General features: G+C 43.1%; 1 protein-coding gene across 1 annotated transcript in view; it reads right to left on the minus strand.

Annotated features, from left to right (window-relative positions):
• Nucleotides 1-363: 363 nt before the first annotated feature.
• Nucleotides 364-21204, minus strand: part of LOC107207069 — a 30214-nt gene continuing 9373 nt past the window's right edge. Inside the window, exon 2 of the transcript XR_001522599.2 lies at nt 364-917. The gene's annotated coding sequence lies outside the window, so the exon portion shown is untranslated. The remainder of the gene's footprint in view (nt 918-21204) is intronic.

The following is a 21204-nucleotide window of genomic DNA, read 5'->3' on the forward strand; positions in this document are numbered from 1 at the left end:
TTTGCCCAACTCAGATCTTTTCCATCTGGTGTGGTCTGTGCAGGATCCATTCATATTTGAGCCTTCCTGGCTATTAGCCCAATGAAGTGATCTGGCTAGGATAAAAGAAAATGGTGAATTTCCATTTCCCCCTTCTGGCATTCTCACTCTCTTCTATATTTTTAGTAATATTCTTGTTTACAGAAGAGAGGTTCCTAAGGAGTTACTGTATGTTAGACAAAAAGAATAGCCATAGGCCAAAAGTTGACTTGAAATATATTTCAGCAGATATTTATATTCTAGTTAACTCCAAAATTTTTTGTAAAATATCTGTTTTCCTCTGCTCAGGGGAGGAAGGGATCATTTGAGGAAAAAAAAAATTAATAATTTCAGCCATTTATTTTTCTTCTAAAAATACCCCTGGATTTGGCCAAAAGTAGAATATATTTTCAACAGAACATCAATGACCTCTCCAATACATGGATAAGTAATAAAAGGATGGCATATGGCCCAAACAGTGTGCAATCAAAGAGATCTTTAGGCATTTTAAAGCCCTGGCTATCACAGGAGATAGTGTTGATTCAAGTTCCCTTTCATCTTTTTTTTTTTCCCCTATGCTTTCAGAACCCAGCTAAAGTATTATCACAGATGATTCAGGGAAGATGGAAAGGTACAACCCACTGGGTTCTGGCAATGAACCCTTTATCACCCCAAGAAGAGCTTTTCTGGAATGTCACATTCCTACAGGAGATTAAGAACCCCCAGGCAGGAGGTGGGGTTAAGCCCCTGTCTTCTCCTTCAGACTTCAAGGCTTGCATGGAGACTTGTGGTTTTCATTCTGCTTTCTGCACCAGCGCCAGCTTCGGGTCTGAGTTCAGCATGTGGACCTCTCCAAGGTCTGGAAACGTGAGGATCCTGTGTTTGGGTTGGGTCTCCTCCTGTTGAAAACATGTCATTGCCTTCGGTGAATTGTGATCAATGTGTATTTAATAAACCACAGGGAAGCGTGCAGCTATTCAGTACCTTTCACCAAAAGCTCTGAAAGTATTTCACAAATAAATAGCTGAGTTTTATAACAATTTCTCTTTCCAGGTTTTCTAGATAGTAGGAAAGCTGACATCCAAGTGGCTTTCCCACAATCACACATCAAAACTGCACCAACTTGTGAACAGAACGAATACATCCCAATTCCAGCTCTAGTTTAATTCCCAAACAAGATTTGCTGTTTCTGCACTTCTTGTTTATCCAAAGCTGCCATTACTGCTAGCCAGAGATAGACATGATCATTTACACCAATTTCTTTAGCTTGAAACTTCTTCCCCTCTTTAACATGAATAAATGAAATGGATAAATTTGAGCAATCAGAAGAGAAGGTGTGCAAGGAAAAGAAGCAGCAGGTTCAAACACCAACTGCATGTCCCAAACCAGAGCTGGTTGCTCCTGTCCTGGCACATCACCTTTGGAGGTGCTGCCATGCTGATCATAAAGCTGAGGAGAGTGGGAGGAAGGGTAGAAAGCAAGAGGCTGTGTCTGGAAAAACTGGAGACAAATCCAGTCCTGGTCAAACCAGATGTAATTTGTGATGAACGGAGCAAAGCTGAGTGCTGTCACAGAAAAACGAATTTTATTGTTGTTCTCTGGGTCCTGAATTCCTGCCCTGCCATGTAAGAATGATGTCCAAGGCCAAATAGTTATTAATAATTCTCATTAGTGAATAACAGCAGTAGTGCTATTGGAAAATTTCAGGTCCCATAATCACAACTCGCTGCCAAGGTGGTCACTTCCCAAACTGACTTCTAAAATTAGAAACAAACAGGCCCCTTCTAAAGGCAATAAACAGCATTTTAATTGGACTAAAACCTATAAATCTGTCAGCAGCTAGTTACCCTGGCTCCCCTGTGTGATCAGCAGCTTGGAGTGCCCTTCTGGGTCTTTTCCAGGGGGCTGTGATGCGATCTGATGTCACCACAACAAAGGTGTGATGGAACAAGGCAGCGTGGCCTGGTGGCTCAGTGCTGGGGCTGGCATGGCCCAGGGGGGGCTGGGTGTGCTGGACAGATGGTGTCACCATCAGCAGGACAGAGGGACAGCCCTGTGCTGCACAGCTCTGCTCTGTGTGCTGGGAGCACCAGGACGTGGACATGAACTAACACCTTGGGTAGCTCTCATGTCAGGGCCACATCAAACGCATACAGCAATTCATTTTCCTTAGCTGAACCAGGACATTTCCATCTATTTGATGTGTGATGGAAGGCTTTTAAAGGAATTCTCACAAGTCTGAAAAAAATGCCAAGTGTCAGCCTTGTGATGCAGAAGATCCCATTGAGAGAAGTGATGCCCCAGCAGCATCTCCCCTGACAAGAACATGCTCATAGGGGAAAAAAACCTAATAAATGCACAAAGCAGATGGGAGGAGGAAACAAACCTTTTCTGAATGAGCAATACTGGGAAAAAATCATGATACAGTGTCCAGAACACAAGAAATAATCAACAGTAGCTACAGATCTATGCTACTGTTTACACTTTGCTTACTTTTTCTTGCTCTAATTTTCATTCTTGAAAGAAAAATAAAACATTTCACTAAACAGACCTGAGTATTTTACTCTAAATTACATTGGCCTGAGGTTCTCATAGAGTGCAGGAGGAGCTTCCCAGCAGACACACAGCTTCACCTGTCACAAGGCTGTCACCTGGGTGTGACTGGTGACCTCCACCGAGCTGGGGCCTGCAAAGCTGATCCTCAGCTGCAGGTGTGCTCCACGCCAGGCTCCAAAGGAAAATAATAATAAATTTCAGCAGCGTGCCTGTGAAAACAACTGATTCTCTGGGCTCTTGAAATACCCTGTATTTATAAACAAAAGAGGGGTTTAGTTTTTCTTTTCCTAGAAAAACACACTGGCACATTTCACCACTGTTTTCTTTCATTTTAATTAGCAAGCAAAGAGGGAATGTCAAAGAGCAATTATACAAAATATATACTGTGCTGATAAGGGATTTATTTTCTGTAAAATGGAAAAGGCAGCTTGAAGTTCACATTAAATCTCTCTCCCCCTCTAATGAGATATATCATTATCTATGCCTTATCCAACCCAGAAAGATACTATTAACTCAGGAAAGAATGCAGCCACTTTCTCAGGGGGAAAAAAAACCAGAAGGGAGGGAAGGAAGGATTCATGTTAAAAGGTGAAGCACAAAAAGCTGATTCTGCAGATCCTGAGTGTGCATCTGACTCAAAAAGAAACTCAAAAGAAACATCCTGAGCCACTCCAGACCTTTAAATAAGCCCACAGTTTAACAAGGACCAGTCCTGGTCCTGAACACTTGTGTGTTCCAGCCTAAATCACCTCTCCTTCTGCTTAGAGGTGCTGGGACCATTTGCTTCCCCTTGTCCAGGCGATGGTTGTTTGGGGATGAGGAAATCAAAGGATTAGGAGATTGGGAAGGGGCTTAAAGGGACCCTAAAGGCCACCACCAGTGTGGGGTCTGGGGACTGCACCGATTCTGTGGGTCCTGGCTGAGCTAAAGCAGCTCTGGGAAAGCTGGGGAGGGACTCTTTACAGGGACATGCAGTGATAGGACAAGGGAGGATGGCTTGATGCTGAAGGAGGGTAGATTTAGATTAGACACTAGGAAGAAATTCTTTACTGTGAGGATGGTGAGGCACAGGTTACCCAGAGAAGCTGTTGACACCCCATCCCTGGAGGTGTTCCAGGCCAGGCTGGACGGGGCTTGGAGTGACCTGATCTATTGGAAAGTGTCCCTGCCCATGGCAGGGGGTTGGAACCACGGGATTTTTAAGGTCTCTTCCACCCAAATCGTTCTGTGTTTCTGTGATTCTATGTCCAGGCAGCCCCAGGTGCACCTTGGCCACCCCACTTCCCACAGGGAATGTGGGCTCCTGGAGCTGCCCACCTCGCACCTCAGCCCAGCCTTACTGCCCATTTGTGTTACTTCAGGATGTTTTGGGGTGTTTTTTTCCCCTATAACATTTGTTATTGTTTTCATCTGAAAAGACACGGCATCCCTCTCTCCCCTTGCCCCTGGCGATGAGCAGAGGGTCCGGCTGCCAGAACGACACTGGAGCGCATCCTCCTCCAAATCCCCCCTCAACGGATAGCGGGGTCACAGGGGGGAAAAAAACCCCAAAAAAACAACACGGCAACAACCCAGGAGCATAAATTGGAGCCAGAAGGGCAGATGCAGACTGAGCAGGAAGCGCTGGCCCGAGGCGAAATGAAACAGCTGTTGCCATTGTTCTGTCTCTGCGCGCTCCGGACCGCGGCAGCAGCTGCTCGCAATTACCGCACATGAAAGGGGGGCACGGGATTAGGAGAGTGACGAAAAAGCGAGGGGACCGAGAGATTTATCACCGAGCAGCCCCGGGACCCGCACCGAGCCCCGGCACGGCCGGGGATTCTGTCCCGGGCGCCGGCTGGCACAGAGAGGGGATGCGCAGCCGGGGATGTGCCTGGGGAAGCGCAGAGCCCCGGCCGGGGTCCGCTCCTCTCCGCGGATTTCAGTCCTCAGTTGTTGATTTCCGTCCTCAATAGTTGATTTCAATCCTCAATTGTTGATTTCAGTCCTCAATAGTTGATTTCAGTCCTCAGTTGTTGATTTCAGTCCTCAGTTGCTGATTTCAGTCCTCAGTTGTTGATTTCAATCCTCAGTTGTTGATTTCAATCCTCAGTTGTTGATTTCAATCCTCAATAGTTGATTTCAATCCTCAGTTGTTGATTTCAATCCTCAGTTGCTGATTTCAGTCCTCAATTGCTGGCGTGATCCTCCCCGCAGGGAGCGGGGACTGAGCGGGCTAAGCCGATGGGCAGATTCCATCACCCCTCTCCGAACGAGACACAAGTTTATCATTCCTTGTGAAATTACTTCAGCTCTCCCGCATAACCACAGTTGTAAAATAAAAATACGGTAAATAAAACAGAACAAACCCTCCCAGCCTTCTTTTTGCGAGCAGTGATGAGCGTAAGAAAGGTTTTTTCGGAAGGTGGAGCATGTGTTTGCCATCTTCGCTCCTGATATGGAAACCATATGCTTAAATACCCCACCAAACAAATGCAATATAACACTCTTTTTTATTAAAGGTGGTTTTATAAAAGCTATCCACCTTCCATCCACTGGTGACTCCCAAAGAGGTCACATATTCTTCATTACAACTATCAATACGTATTTGGGATAAATTAAGCTCCAAATAGACTGTTTCTGATTATTACTGCCAAGGGAGCAAGAGGCCGTCTTATTTTCCCTCACTGATAAATTAAAAGAACTGTAATGGGTGATTTCTGCAACCTGCAAAAGGGCAACACCATCTGTGACTCATTTAGTGTCGCTTTAAAGAAAATTTATTTTATTAATTTGGGCAGAGTATAAAGAGAATATACTTTTTTTTTTAAAAAAAATAAATCTGAAAGAAGCAGCAGCAGATTTGCCCCATCCCTGGAAGCATTTGCCCCATCCCTGGAAGTGTTCAAATTCAGGCTGGATGGAGCTCTGAGCAACCAGATCTAGTGAAAGATGTCCCTGTCCATGGGATGGGGGTTGGAACCAAGTAATCTTTAATGTCGCTTCCAACCCAGGCTGTTCTCTGATTCTAGAAGAAAACTCTGACTGAGAAAAAATATTTTGCAAATGAAAATTGCCTAAAGTGTTATTAGAGGTGCAGAAGCTCCTGCCTCTCTCTTTGATGTTTTTTGCCCTGGCAAATAGAAGATCTCAACATGAGATGGGTTTAATTAAGCTCCATATCATTGGTGAAGGAATAGATGAGAAACAAAACATGAAAAAAAGCAGAAGTGAGATTGAGGCTGCTCCATTGCTCCTCTCTTTTGGAGCCCAAAGGAACCACCCAGCCATCCCCTGGTATGATCCTTACAAAGACCCATATAACATTATTTCCTTCAGGTTGTGTAGCCAGGAGCAGCACCATTTTGTCAAATGGGTTTTTAGTGTATGCAGCACCCAAAAACACCAACAAAGAAGAGTATGGAGGATGTAGATGGAGAGAGGATGGCAATTTCCCTTTCTTCAAACCAGAGGTAATGGTGCCAACCACGAGGTGACCACCTTTGTCTGGACTGACAAGCAGGAAGTGGAGAAAAGATCAAAAGCAAATGGAAATCAAAAGGATTAAGATATTGAAATTCTTCTGTTTTGCCACAGGCTGTCACCCTAGCTCCATGTATCACTCAGCCAGACAGGAACATTGTGCAAAGACAAATAGCTCTAGAAGTCTGGAAGCTTGCTCCTCTTTAAATTTAATTGGCCTGCAGGTTGCCCATAACCTCAACTCCCCTGCTTGTGATTCAGAGAGTAATACTGAATAGTAATTATAATAAATAATTATTATAATTATAATAATCTATATAAATAATACATTAATTTTTGTAAGTGATGGCAAATTCTTTGGGGTCTGGCTTGTCAAGAGGGGTCTGCCTCAACTCTGGAGTGCCAAATGACATCTTTTCTGCTACAAAGTTTGCACATGGATGAAGTTGTTTTCTCTTTGACCAGGCTGTTATTTTGGACTGCTTAAGCCCTCTTCAAAGGCTGTGCACTTTACACCTGTGCTGCTCCAAGGATGAGGGCCCAGCACAGTTATGTACCTCTGAGCACCTGGATCTTCCTTACAACCCCTGACTTATCCAATTGCATGTTTTGTCAGCACTAACATCAGCCCTAGGACAGTCCCTCAGGAAGTTGTCCATCTTGCACACCCAGCATTTGCCACCTGCTCCTCTGCTAAACACTTTGGGAGTCAGCAGGGTTGGATCCCTGAAGGTACTCAGGTTGCTCACTGCTCTTTCTCCATTTTGGACAAAACCCCCCTTTCCTGGGGGAAAGATTATAATTATAAGGGTAGTGCTGTTTTCATGACTTGCTGTAGAAAACATGGATGGACCTCCAAGTTGTAAATGAGAAAAAAGGAAAATATGTGAGTTTTTTCAGGGCATCTGAGAAACCTGACAGGAGGGGGTTGGTGCCAGGTGGGGGTTGGCCTTTCCTCCCAGACAGCCAGAGACAGGACAGGCACTCAAGCTATGCCAGAAGTTTAGGTTGGACATTAGAAAGAATTCCTTCTCAGAAAGGGTCATTAGACATTGGAATGGGCTGGAGGAGTCCCCATCCCTGGAGATGTTTAAGAGAAGACTGGACGTGGCACTCAGCACCGTGGTCTGGTTGACAAGGTGGTGTTGGATCATGGGTTGGACTTGATGACCTCAGAGGTCTTTTCCAACCTAAATGATCCTGTGATTCTGTGGTTTCTAAAACACAATAATGCCATGCTTGCTCTCCTGAGAAAAGGAAAAAAACAAACTGTGAAATACTCATCAGGATATTTCATTGTTGAAGATCCATTTTGTTAAAATACTGCTCATCAAATATGTTGGTTTTCCTCGTTAACAGTATTTTAATTTATGCCTAATTTACCAACAGCTATCATAATTTATCCAAATATCGTTGTTTCACTTAGTGATGAAATTTTCACAAATCTCTGGCCTGGCTGTGACTTCTACAAAGAAGGATTTGATGATCCCACCATGTCCTTTCTTTCCTTTTGCCATGGAGGAGCTGCAATGTCAATGCTCAAACCATTCAGTTTTGCTTTTCATACACAAACTGCTCAGGTTTGGTTTGTTTCTCTAAGTGGCTTTTTACTCTGAGCTGTCCTGGTTTTGTCAAGTGGAAGCTGGGGGATAGGGAGGTGAGATTATTACTTGATGTGTTTCTTTAATCACAGAGATATTTTAAAATATCTGATATTTAAAAAGGGGTTCTGTTGGTGCAGGAGGAAACAATATATTTCATAGTCATCAGCTAATTAGGCTTTTCCAAAGTGGCTCTGGAACTACAGAAAAAAAAAAAAAAAAAAGGATTTTAATTTGACTTTATGGTAAATTATTTTGATTTGGGAATGACATATTGTGAAGTATGTTCTTGTGGCAGTACAGGCTCCTGTCCTGTGAGATAATCATGCTGTGTATTTCTTTATTTCACACTGCACTTAGGGAAACCTCTTGCCCAACTTTTGCACAGTGCAGCTGTGCCTTCAGTGAAAGGCTACTGATGTCTGAATTTGCAGGTGATGTAATGGCTTGGGGAATTAAGTCTTATTTTTTCCTTCCTCTTTACCTCCCTCTATTTGCTTTATTTTGTTTTGTGCTCTGTGAGCCTTTAGTCAGATATCCCACATACACACTCATCACTGGGGCAGCTTTAAGCACAATGCATGGGCATGTCTGGGCACTGCATTAATACATCTTCTTCTTGTCTCTCTGTAGATTATCCTCTGTTAGTGTAATTTATAACTCCAGCCCTTTGTGTACGTGCCTCCATTCTGAAAATGTAATATCACTGCTAATTAAACAGTGGTTTAAGAAGTCAGCTGCTAGCTCCTCACAGCATCTAGGAATTAACCTCACCTGGGAGCAAGCTGCTGGTGGAGGCTCAAGTGAAGCTTAGATAAAGGCAGGGGAAAGAAAAGACATCAAAGAAGTAGTCACCACCAAAACCTCGTCCTCCACACATTCTAGGTGTGGAAATGTTTTTCAGCCATAGGGATCCTCCCTCCACTGGATTTCCAAATAACTATAATCATCAGAATTCCCTCTTCCACCTCCCTCTGGCCTGATTATCTCATCTTTCTCATTTGAACTCGTTTGTTATGAGCAATACATTCACTCCTCTCCTCTTTATTACTTTGATCCCAAAAAGCCCTAATTTGGCTCAGATGGTGTTAATTTAGCAATGCAGTGTTTTGGGGCAGCAGTGTCCTGGTGGGCTGCTGTCACCTGTGAACAAGGTTTTGTTCCTAATCTAAAAGATCTTCCAGGAGTTTGTTTTATGTGTCCTTTCCTGCAGCTCCCTCAGAGATCATGGTGTATGCAGAGGACAGAGCTGTCTGGACACCTGACCTGTGCCTGAAATTCTTGTAAGCTTTAGGAGCTAACATTCAGAAGCCTCCAACTGTTTTGGTTTGGTTTTGTTTTTGGGGTTTTTTTGGGGTTTTTTTTTGTTTTTTTTTTTTTAATTAAATATTCTTCTTAGCAGAAGACATGGAACAAACAAAATCACAACCCAAATTAGGCTTATTCTGAGTAACCTCATGTCAAAATCCAGATACCTAAGTCACTAATCACTCTGGATGTAAATTTTAGGATGTAGACAGAGAATATAATCTGTGATAAAGAGTGTAGTATGGATATACAGCTGAGATAAGGAGGTGATTGAATTCTGCAAGAGATTAGCAGGATAATTTCAAGGGCTACACAGGCAATTCATCCAGCTCTGTAGGATGGAATAATATCACTCCTGAGTACTATTAATGCATCTCAATTATTTCTTCTCTCTCCATTTTTCTTTGTTTTCCTTTGTTTTTTTGGGGTTTTTTTGTTGTTTTTTTTTTGGGGGTTTTTTTGTGTGTATGTCTGTATGTTCACAATTCTTAATAATATGTTTGGAAACTGATTAAACTTACAAATCAAGACTTGGGGTTAAAGGAAACCCTGTCTAACTATCTTATTATTTATAAAAAGATTATCATTAAAAATCTTGCAGAGAAATTCTCAACCACTGCAGAATCTGAAAGAAAAAAAAAAATAAAATCACAGGAAAAAAATGGCTAATGTGTCTACTTTTTAATTAAATGTAAATATAATTTGTAAGGCTTATGGGTTTTAAACAGAGAAAATTTACTCTGCATAATTTCCTTTCTGGTTAACCTTATAGACAGAAGTGTAAGTAGGGTTATTCAGAAGAATTTTGTAGCTATTAAGCCAGTTAGCAGCTCCAGGTCCATTGTTGCAGTTCACTGTAGAAACATCCAAGGTTTCACCTGAATTCAAAGTTAATTAACAGTGACAACATGGTGATTCTGAGCATCAAAACAAACTTTGTTAAACAACCTGGTTTACAGCTTGTTGGGGATGTCAGCAGATTTTTCATCTTTATTGCTGCAGACAGATAACAAGGCTCTGATCTGTGTGTACCTCATGGAATGGCTCAAACACACAAAAGTGAACTCTTGGTTATTTTAATGTGACAAGTAAATATAGCTCAGTTACAAACACAAAGGCAGGATAAATAGGCCTGACAATACAGCAATGCCTAAATTACTGCCAGCTTAGTATTAAAAGTTCTGTCGTGGTTTCTGGTTCAAAGAGTCCCATAAAAATCAGAGTTAATTTAAATGTAGCCATCCATGGGCGTATTTCTTATTCACAAAATGCAGGATCTCTTGCACAGGTCTGTTTATATGCTTCAGCTATGAGGAACTTTTCATTTTCAGTTCGAGAAAGTATCCACAATCAGTCCAGCAAAGTAATTAAGCACATGCTTAACTATACACTTTATTTAGGTATGTGCCCATTACTTGTCATCATTTCACCTGTTACAGCTTTTGGAGACATTTGCTTCATTATTTGCTGCTTTTTTTTCCTTTGAAGTGACTAATTCATAACAAGACTGACATACTAGATTTTAGTAGCTCAAATGTTGTAGAACACTACTGGGTTTTGTACCAGATTGTGATCCAGCCAATATGAAATGTCCACTAAGCATCACTGCCTAGAGACACTTGAAATTCCTAATCCTCCTATGGAAATCCATGTAAATCTTCCCTAATTTCATCAGGAGAATCAGCCTGTAACAGGCAAGAGGAGTGAAGGAAGATATACTACCAGCAGGCAAAGGGTCACCAACCCTAGAGAGACACTCCAGGAGACCAAATGCAAAGAGTTATAGACTGATTTACAGATTTGCAGGCTGCTTGTGCAGTGAGCACCACCAGCACCCAGGGACAGAGCCCTCCTGCACAGGCAGGTTTCTCAGTTCCAGCAATGGAAGATACTGTTTGATCAGCACTGTCAGAAATGAGAGATGCTTTCATCAAAGGGACAGAACAAAACAGGCCTTCCCAACTCATATTCAGTCGTGCATTACTGGCAAAAGGGACCTCTGCGGCTCTGCAGTCTAAGTTCCCCCTCAGCGTGGGGTCAACGCTGAATTCAGACCTGGTTGCTCAGGGTTTTTTCATCTCAGTCTTGAGAACCTCCAGGAATGGGGATTTCATGACCTGGGCCCTGCTGCAGCACCCAATGGGTCCAGCAGCTCTGTGCCCTGAGCCCCACTGTTCACCTCTGGCAGCAGCCAGGCACATCTCAGCCCAGCTCACAGCTGCTCTGTCCCAGCTTTCAGTTTCCTGCTCCTCTACAGCTGCCTGCTGTTCCCAACGACTTCCCCAGCCTTTCCCAAAACCCTGCTGTTGCTGCTTACTTGTAACTCCTAACTCACCCTCCAGAGCCCTGCAGAAGCCAAATAGTTCCTAAGTAGGAACTGCTGGCCTTTCCCACACCAGAGACCTTTCCTGGCGCGCCGTCATACGGATAACACATGCTGTGTCTGCTCTGCCAGGAAGCTGCAATCCAGAGCCCGGCTCCCAGCTTGATCCCAGCGCTGGGGAAGTGGCTGGAGAGCATCTCAGATCCCCAGAGCCCACTGCTGTGTGCCCTTCTCACCCACACTGGGGTGGGAAGGGGCAGAAGGTTTGGGGATGTGCTGGCCCTGGCACAGAGCAGGGTGAAATGGATGTGCATACCCAGACCAAGGAGAGGAAATATTTGCTACATGGCTTATTTTACTGCAGCTTCTGTGCCCAGAAACACGGCAGGGCTGGCACCAGATTAGTCAGAGGAGGAAGGGAGGTCTGGCAGGGATGGATGCTTCACCAGGCATCTTGTGCTGCTCCTTCCCTTAACCTAACGAACTGGGGCTCCAGGCAGTGGCTTTTGGTGCCCTTCCCTGAAACCAACATCTCTTGGAATGGGATGCTTCCTCCTCAACCTACACAAAATTGTAAGCCAGGTTCTCCAGGCTTGGTGCACCCTTGCCCTGCTGGAATTTAACTGATGTGGGGAAGCCAGGACCCACCAGCCTGGCTGAGATCCACAGGGGCTGTGCTCTGGTCCTCTTCATGGCAAGAGGGACTCCACAGTGGATGCTCTTTCTCCAGACCTCCTTCCACCAGCAGAAGGGAAAATCTCCATCTCATGTCACAAAAAGTATTGAAAAAGTCCTTTCTCATATTCTGCCCTCTGAAGGAAGCAAGCAGAAAACTGCTGTGAGGAGTCACCAACAGCCTCTGTCCGGCTCAGGGAGCCTCTGCTGCAAAAGGAAACACCTTTTCTCTGCAAGGAGCAGGGAGCCAGGACAGAAAGGCAAGTTCCCAGCTGCTCATCTGGAAAGACCAGCAGGGCTGTTAGGAGAAGGAGGAGGAGGGTGTGGGAGAGACAGAGGCTAGCCTGTGATCTGGGTGTGAAAGAATCCACAGTTGAGCAGGATCAATAAAACAGTGCCAAGGCTTGTGACGAAGGGAGCAGAGAATAGGATGGTGGAGAGTAAAAGAGAAGGAGCCCCCCTACAGCTCCTGAGAAGAGAGGGGTAGGTAAAAAGGGAGCTCCGATACCACCAGGCCCACAGGAGACTCAATGGGTTGTCTCATTATTATGGTGAACAGAGAGAGCTCATGAGCTGGGAAAGATAGGAAGCTTTTATTTATTTTTTTTTAAAGAGCACAGCCTCTAGGAGGGTTTTTGCAGCTCAAATGCTTTTATTTTGTGCCAATTACTTATACAGGGTCTGCATTATTCCCGTAATCAGTCTAAATGAAAGTCAAACATGAAAGATTCCTAACAATGAGCTAATTGGAATGCCATTACCATTTAGATTTAATAAGGTATTTGTAATAATAAACTTGCCTCAGTCTATAGAGTTGTCTTATTCCTGTTCAGATCTTGCAAGAGTGTAAGGGTTGACATTTGTCATTCGTTCTGCAAGACATTGGATATAACCTTCAAAATGTTTTAGTCTTGCAGTGCTCAGTAAATGTCAGGGACGGAAACAAAATCTATAGCCTGCTATTGTTCTGGCTGTGTCAGGCTCAGAGTTAACAGGAATTGTGCTAAAGCTCAACAGCAGATTATATCCACATATCCTTCTTTATTTGCAGTCCAAACATCTCGTGGTTTAGAACAAGTTACTCAAAGTCCTCTTATGCAGCTTCATTCATTATTTGCATTGAGGTCTTGCTGAGGAACTTCAGTCCAGCTCCAGCACTGCCAGGTACTACACAAGCAACGAGAGCCTTGCATAGCTTAAGATCTAAGTAATTAAGTCAACACAGGCTCTATCTTGAAGCCAAGATGTCCCATCTGCAGAGGTAAAAGCTAATTAGAGCTCCATGCATGGCTACTTTTGAGAACAGGTCACAAAAAAAAAAAAAAAAAAAAAAAAAAAAAAAAAAAAAAAAAAAAAAATTTCTTGCTTTACATTTNAAAAAAAAAAAAAAAAGAAAAAGAAAAGAAAAAAAAGAAAAAAAAATTTCTTGCTTTACATTTCTGGGTGAGCTGTTTTCCCAGAAAGCACATGTGAGCTCAAAGACTTGGTCTCACTGTGCAGCTGGGGAATTTTTATTCAACTGTAGTTCATACCACAAAAGCAAGGCATAATCTTGGTAGGTATTTCTTCTATTGTGAGGAAAAAAAGCTTGGTACTTCATGCAGTCTGAGGGAATTCCATTTGGAACAGACCGAAAAGGCAGAGGTTCAGCAGGTGTGTGTGTGTATATGTAGGAAGCATAAAGATAAAATAAGACAAAAAGCCAACAAAAGACTCGAGGCAGCACTGATGATACAGCATGCTGAGGACATTCTTTAAAATCATGATACTGCTTCTTCTGCCCTCTTTCACCCCAGAAAGATGCTGCAGGTATTTCTCCACCCTCTAAAGAGATCCAACCAGCAAAGAAAGGGACAACAGAATGCTTGATTTCTGTTTTAACAGGAAATAAACCCCATCAAGTTTCCTGGTGGTATCTCTGCCTGAAGAAGCGTTACCTATCCAATAAACCATGCTGCCATCAGCCACAGATGAATTATGTCCTGCTGACACTCTGTGGTCCCAGCAGCTAGTCCTGAATGATCTGACTCAACAGAAAACTTTGTACAATAGCTCAAATAAACATCAAATCATTGGAAACTGGCAAAGCTCATGGAAATTTGGAACGTTCCTTTCTGAGGACAGTCTTTTAATACAATCCGACACTGGGGATTCAGCTGAACATTTATAACGTCCAGGAAATTCTAGGCACAGTTGGTAAAATGACCAATGCTCTTATAAACCCACTTTTTTGGGGTTTTTTTCCTCAAAACTGTGTGTACTTCATGCCAAAAGGTTTTTTCAGAAACATAAGCCAACAGTCAATGGCCTTAAGTTAACCATATGCCTGAGCACTGTGCTGGATTATTGGAGAAGGGCAAGGAAGCACGAAAATCAATAGCTTCCCTCTATGTTCTCACAGAAGACAGTTTGGTTAAGAGTTAAAATCTGAGCCTAAAATTCAGACTTTCTTGCTCTTGATGGTCTGGTTAAATTAGTTTTTCTTTTTGATTCACTTCGTACATTAGGAAAAAAGTGATGCTTGTTATTTTGATCACAGCAATGTTGTGAAGCTTTATTTTTTGAGAGGTGTTTTGGGATCCTTGTATGAAAAGTGCTATAAATATGCACATTCTTAGTACTATTTAATTTACTTCCTTTACAATTCCTTTGAGCCAGCACATGTTGCCAAAAATGCAATATTCTCTAAGATGTCTTTTCTTCTTATATCTGTCTGGAGTCCAGGACATATCCCAGCCTTATAAAGCATCCGATATTGATGTATCCACATGCAGTGTGTATATATATAGCTAATACCATCAGATGGGGCTTTTTCCCCCACACAGGAACCCAGGCTTGCTCAGTGTACAAGATGGACGTGCTTAGCAAATGAGGCAGCTGTTCAGGTTTTATTTTTATGCTCATTGTTTGCTGTGCAGCCACATGTCTCGTGGAGTGCATACCATCCAACCTTGGGAGTGAATCAGACAAGGCTCCACCATAACTCACCCACTTGGAGCATCCAGCTCCACCCTGCTCCCTGTTTGACACACATATGTGAACATGTATTCAGGGGCTGGAGCACAAGATGACTTTGTCATTTCCAAACTTTGTTTTTCAGCCTTGGATTTTTAATTTATTTTTTTTCCTGTGGACATCTTTACTGAGAATCCCTAGGGATGTAAAACTTTGCAGTATCAAAAGAATCCTCTGAAAGCTGCATAGCACTGTGCAACAGCATCAGTGTCCTGCTCTGTACCTGAGCATCAGCTGGTCCCTTTCCTTGGTTTCCTGAAAGAACAAAGACACTTCCAGGGCTGCTCCTGGATTGTTCTTCTGCACTGTGTCATGGAGCACGTGCCAGATATAATTTCATCAGCTTGCCTAATGAAGCACAGATCTGCCTTTGCAAGAAGAGATTAACTTTTCAGTGTTTGATAATAATATCATCACCTGTGCATTCCCCTCTCTGGAGGAGTTAAGGGGAGATGTATAAGGCACCACCATTTTTTATATGCCCCAGGATTTTGAAGTTAACATTTTACAAAAGGGCTTTGTTTCTTGCTTCTGTAACTGGAGATGGTATAGACATATTTAAAGCTCTTTAAGTTGACCTGGCTCACAAGTGAGTAGTTGAATGTGTCCTGTAGTCTCTAAATAGAACAATGGAAATAGCTTTTACTGGTTAACCAAGAAATTTGAGACTAGACTGGAGGAATAGAGAAATTTGAGTTTAGGAGCCTGGAGAAGACCAGAGAAATCACAGCACTGGATGCAGAGCTCTCTTCTCTTACATCTTCAAACAAGGACAAGGAGGTGGCAAGAAAGCAGCAATTTATGTAAAGACAGAACAAGAGTCCAAGGGCTTTATCTTTCAAAGATTTATACACATTTATCTCTAGACTTATGATTAACCCCATTAATTTTGGTAGCACCTTGTCTTCAGGAGGGTTCTGAGCATGCAGTATTAGACTATTCCATTATCATGCATTGTGTTTAACTGCTGCAGAGAGCAAATTCCAGCAGTGAGCAAAATATGCTACAGAAGGTCATGGGCTCAGCAATTACTGCAGGCAGTTCTGGGCAGACAAGATAGTGTTGTCCTCTGCTTGGTAATATATGATATAATTAATGTTTATCCAAGTATAGGTGGTATTTTTACATCTCAAAGTCTCCAAGTTTAAATCAAAGTTGAAAGAGGAGCTATGAGAGAGCTGGTGAGGGATTATTTACAAGGGCATGTAATGATAGCATAAGGGAGAATGGCTTCAAACTGAAAGTGAGTTTAAGTTATATATTAGGAAGAAATTATTTGCTGTCAGGGTGTTGAGGCACTGGCACAGGTTGCCCAGAGAGGCTGCAGATGCCCCATTCCTGGAAGTGTTCCAGGGCTTGGAGAAACCTGGTCTAGGGGAAGGTGTCACTTTCCATGGCAGAGGAATGAGATGAACTTTAAGGTCCCTTTCAGACCAAACCATTTCATGATTCTATGTAGACAAGAGGAGGATGCTGGAGAAGAGAGAGGAGGGAGAATGGGGCAAGTCCCTCCCAAGCCAGGGCAGGAAAACACCTAGAGAAGTGCAGCCACATGAGCTGAGTGAGCTGGGGATTTGGCAACCACAGGAGTCAGGCAGTGCTTGTCACAGCAGCTCATCTCCCCCAGGCACAGGTTGTCACAAAGTGGAGCACCAGGACCTGCACAGGAGCACACAGTGGTTTTGCAAACACTGCCACTGCAGGTCCCTTCCCCAAACTGTGACTGTCACTTTATGTGTCCCCTGTCATTGTCCCACTGCCATTCCCCAAGGTGTCACCTGCCTTTTGACACCCTGTTCCTGAGAGGGTGGCACATCTCTGTTCACACCCCTGTGCTGCCCCAGCACACTGTGCACTCTGCACTCAGCAGAGACAGATCTGGAGGATCTGGGTCCTTCACCACAGTCCCCACGTCCTCAGGATGCCCCCAATCATCTGTCCTTACCTTAAGAGGCACAATGGAGCCCACTATTCTGACTGGGGCCTCTAGGATCTCTTCTAATATAAATAGTAATGACTATAATTATTAATCATTACTGTGATTATATGATTATAATTAATAATCATAATAATGAATCATTATAATTACTCCACTAAATGACAAGCCCTGATTCCTCCAGCGAGCTTTGGAAGCACAAAGAATGAGCTGTTGTGTATATTTAAGGAATCTCAAACACTTCTGGTGTTACAAGTCCAAGCATCTCTGTTTGTTTTAAGGACTTCCACATTGTATTTAATTTGGAAATCTGCAGCTGCCTTGAATCGTGACCAGTGGAGTGCTGCGACCACATGCAAGGTCCTCTGCTTGAAATCCAGCAGAATTATGAACAAACAGGGACTGGAAAGAGGAAGGAATGTGAATATGGGTATTACTTGAAGGATGAAGAGACAGATCTGCCTAATATTTCATTTTTTCCATCTTAGATTTATAACTGTAAGTAATTCAATTAATTGAAGAGCATTTTCAGAGAGATAAAATAAAGCAGAAAAATGTGGAGGCTGCAGGCACTTGACAGACAGATGGTTTGGCATGCCCTGCCACTTGGGTCTAGGGATCCATGGGCACAACTCCTTTGGTGCTATAAGCTCAGGACAAGGGAGGGGGATATGTAAAAAATATTAACATGATCTTAAAACTGCACCTAAAGTGTAAGGGTTTTCTCTCTTTGATGATGTGCATGCCACAAGCCCAGGTGGCTAAGACATAGCTAACTGTGAAGCTCTGTGTTTTATATGAAATACTTGAAATGTGGTCAGGAACACGTGGCTGCTCCGTGCCTTGTGGAAGAGGGAGTGGAACAAATGCCCTTGGGAAACCTGCTGGAGTCACTGTATATATTGCATAGTTACCTCTGGTTACTGGGCTGCTGTGAGTCACTCCTTCCCAAGCACAAATAAACTGATCTTGCACAGTGTAAAATCCACCCAGGAGATGTCATTGTTTAGGTTTAACCTCTCATTCTGGCATGTTCAGGAGGGTCACTGGATGAGTATAGTGACAAAGTAGAGGAATTCTGTCACGTTTTTAAGACAAAATGTTTGCTAAGGTTTAGCTGATATGATTTGATTCACTGCTGGTGACCATAAAATGTCATTATCCCTTTTTATAGCTGGGCATGTGTGTTTGAGAATGTGTATTGATGAGTTATTGTAGCAATTACTCTAATGAGAAGGGTGCAGTTAGCAAAAGAGCTGCTTTCATGTGACTGAGTGCAATGACATATATGAAAACTTTTGCATTGCCTCTTCATATTTTTGATACATTTTGGAAAGAAAGGAATAGGAAAAGAGCCTGACCCTGTTTGTGTGTCAACATTGTCCCAGCACAGAGCTCTCCAAATTAACAGAATGTGAGCACATACATGTATCAGCTCCTCTGTAAGCAAATTAAAGAAAGAAAACAAAGCTGATAGGAAAGAACATTAGAGAGGTTATTTGGGCTACTCATAACCAGTGAAGTCTATTTTAGGTGTGCCCTATTTTGAGAGCAATAGGTGATTCTAGAACTTCTGCAATCCCCTTGCAGTGATTACCTGTCTAGAGGCAGGGGACACTCAAGGGGAAGAGGAAAGTGCATCCTCAGCCCCTTTGTGTAGTGGTACCAGCCACTGCCCCACAGGAAGCAGGACCATTCCTGCTGCTGCTGCTTGTGCTTCTTGTCAAAGATAAAAACTTATGGGCTTTAAAAAAGGAACTGAAAAGATAAGTAACTTACATGACTTAATTATAACAACAGCTCTCAGGTCTGGACTTGAAGCAGAGTTTAGCCATTACTTACCATATTTCTATTTGCAATGGCTGATAGGCACTAGATACTGTATGAAAGGAATAAAAAGATGAAGGCATAAATCCTGAAGGTCTTTTAGTGTCTAATTCCACCAGCTGCTGTCTAGCATCAGGCTTGTGAGCTTCTGTTGAGAAAGAAGTATTCCTTGAGGGAACAGTCCTGAGAAATCCCAAATGAGCAGCCGAGAGAGGGGCTGACACCCACTGCCCTCAGGCAGGATGGGTTTTCAAACCCCACACTCTGAGGTGCTGTGAGCACAGAGGAGATGAGGCCTGGGGCAGCCAGAGCTTCTTCAAACAAATGTGTGTATGTATAAATGATTTAATTACCAGACTGTTTAGGAGAATTTCTAATCTCTCTTTAACCACTCCACACTGACATCTCTGATGTGTGATACCATTTAGATTGAAAAGAGAATCCATTTAAAGCCTAAATACTCCAATTACTTTTTTTAGATGCCTGGGAGCAGCTCAAAGTTCAAGCACATGATGCTCTTAAACCCCTACTAAATTAGAGGCCATGGGGCATGGGGGGAGCTAAAGAATGTTGAAGTACATTATATTTTGAAGTATGTGGTTTTCAAACTGACATGAACGAGATTTTTACTAGAAGTGTAACCTAATATGGGTCAAGGTTTCCAAACTGAGGTGTGTATCGTGCCAGATTCATACAAGCAAAAAGAAAGAAACCAAACCAAAAAACCGGGGCAGTCCAGCTCCAACCCTCACTGTGAGACAACCTCCTGTGAACATCTGGAAGTTCCTTGCAGGAACCAGGAGATCTCAAATCTCAGCCTTCCCTCAAAAATCAGGCTTGCCAAGCGCTGTGTGGGCTGCTAGTCAGCACGAGGTGCCTTTGCCTGCAATTGCAGCCTGAATATAGTGGAGGGAAGAAGACTTTCAAACTGATCCTTACACATCACTGCAAGCTGCCAGTTAGGTTTTGTGATTCACAGATTTGTTCTCCTGTTATAAATAAACATTTCTTTTCATGATAGTGTCACAAGGATCAAGCTTGAGAGCCTCCCTGTATTTTTTTCCTTTATTCTTGGCATATCAGTACAGTTGAAAGACACACTCTTGCCTCCTTATACTTCTTGCCAAGCCACAACCACAAACCATCCTTACAACCCCAAAGCGCTTTTGGCAGTTGTGACACAGAACGTATGGCTCATGTGGTAAAATGTGCTGGCAAGTTCCCTGCAGGCCCCATCCAGCCATCACTTATGTGGAGAATTTGATGCCAGATAGCAGCTGTTGTGTTGAGGCTGCTCAGTATCACACTAATCAGTCCTGTCTCATCCTTTCTTTCCCCTTCCCTGTCTCCACCTGCTGTTTTCTTCTCCTTTTTATTTTTTCACTTCCCTTTTTCACGTCTTGGATTAAGACTGGAAGTGCTCTGGGGCAGGGACCATCATTTTGCTCTGCATTTCTGTCTCATGCCACAGAGTCTGCTTGCCTGGCACAACAGTAATGCAAACAGTAATGCCAAATAATACAGCCCAGCAATCCCTGGCAGGTAACACAGTAAGTGACCTGAAAAGTGACTGCTGTGGGTAAAAAACACAGCTCCAGGAGAGCTTTTAATGAACTTTTTGAAGGTAACATAACACTGCTTTACCTATCTGAAAGTATTTGCACAGCCTGACCAGTCATTTATCCTGTTCTGACTGCCTGCGTGTGTTGCATGTGTTTGTTTGGTAGTTGCTAATGCTGCTGGTCTGAATTGCAGGACATGTTTATGGGTTAGGAAAGTTGCCCAACAGAAAGCCTTAAGGGAATAGTTTGCTTGGAAAAAACGACACTCTGCATCCAAAAGATGTCTGACAGCAGGAGCCACACTTGGAGCTGAGGGTGGAGCTCATCCTTGGTTTAGGTGCAGTCTCCAGTTGGATACGAGTGAAGAGGAAGGATAGCTTGGAATGGATGTGTCCCTGCAAGCACTTTGTCTTTTCTTTCATGTCACTGAGCTTCCCTGGCTGCTGGCAGGTTTTGATTACAGTGAAGCTGCAGTTCCTCACACCTTCTCTGAAATTCTCCAGCCCAGGGATAACAAATGAGGAATCAGTGTCTGGTGGAAAAGCTGGAAAAATCAAGATACCAATCTAAATACATCTGTGTATCATCTGATTTCCTCTGAGGTGTCAGTTTTCTTTCTTCATTTTGTCTGCAGATACAGGTTATAAACCATCATGGTCAGAAAAGGAGTTTAGTGGTAAGTTCCCTCCTCTGAGCTCATGTGGCCATTTTTTGATGACTTGGTAACTATTGAATTGTTCTAAGCATGGAAGGAGATTTTCTATAGGAAGTATTAACAAAACATTTTTCACAGTGATGCAGAAGCTCAGAAAGTGTTGCAATGTAATTCCTAAATTGAATACATGGAACACCTTCACTGTGGCTGCACATCCTGCTTCTACAGCTCCTCCTGTGATTTGCTTTTTGACTTTCTTGGTGGCT

Source organism: Parus major, chromosome 6 (genome assembly GCF_001522545.3).
Source record: "Parus major isolate Abel chromosome 6, Parus_major1.1, whole genome shotgun sequence".
NCBI lineage: Eukaryota > Metazoa > Chordata > Aves > Passeriformes > Paridae > Parus > Parus major.